This window comes from Helobdella robusta, assembly GCF_000326865.2.
Source record: "Helobdella robusta unplaced genomic scaffold HELROscaffold_46, whole genome shotgun sequence".
NCBI lineage: Eukaryota > Metazoa > Annelida > Clitellata > Rhynchobdellida > Glossiphoniidae > Helobdella > Helobdella robusta.
Window position 1 is genome coordinate 106971 of NW_008705138.1, and position 1257 is coordinate 108227.

Sequence of the window (1257 nt, forward strand, 5' to 3'; positions counted from 1 at the left end):
TTTCTTCAAATGCGAATAATGAGCATAAATGTTCAACACTTAAACGAGTTTTGAGATATTATATAATTAGGACTCATGTATATATAAATATAAATAAATATATTATATATATATATACATAGATATATATAATTATATACATATATATATACATATATATATATATATATATATATATATATATATATATATATATGTAGAACATTTTTGGTTAATAAAGTATTACGAGTTTTTTCCTGTTTATTTTTGTATCTTTGAAGAAAATAAACAATATATATGTATGTATGTATTGTATATATATGGTTAAATAAGTAAGTGTGTATGTATGTATGAATACATGCAATGTGTCTGTATATTTTTGCAAAAGTTTGGTCATTTTATTTTTCTCATCGTATTATTTTTGACAATTTTTAGTTCTGCACTAAGGCACTATAACAAGTATCTTTCTGTTTACTTTTTGTGTCTTTGAAGAAATAAATGAATAAAAAATATATATATATATACAATCCTACAGTATTGTATAAATTTTATGAAATAATGTATAAAATATGCTCTATTTCCAAAATTATATATATATATATATATATATATACACATATAAAGAGAGAGAGAAAGAGAGTCCTTCTACTACTCCCACGACCTGGGTTCGAATCCTGCAGTTTCTGCAGGTTCATCCGGGTAGCCGACCCCGGCCAACTCAGCCGTCCATCCTTCCGAAGTCGGTAAAGTGATCAATTTGTTGAAAATAAAATTTTCCAAGTTTATCATGAATATTTAATGAAACGGTTGTTATCCGAATTCATCATGCAATTGAAAAGACAAATTTTAAATTGAATAATGCCAACAATTTGGTAGAATTTATACAATACTGTATGCATATGTATATATATACATATATATATATATATATATATATATATATATATATATATATATATATATATATATATATATATATATATATACAATATTCTATAAATTCTACCGAATGTTTGGCGTTAATATGTTTGTAGTTCGTTTTTTCAATTTTTTTCACTAAAGTTTTTGGGTGAACGTTTAGTTTATTAAAATTCAAAATAAGCTTATTTTCCAAATTCATGCTGCAAATAAGGCCATATTTCGATTCCGAATAAATCATCAAAAATACCCATATATATATATATATATATATATATATATATATATATATATATATATATATATATATATATATATATATATATATATATATGTATATGTGTGTGTGTATATATCTGT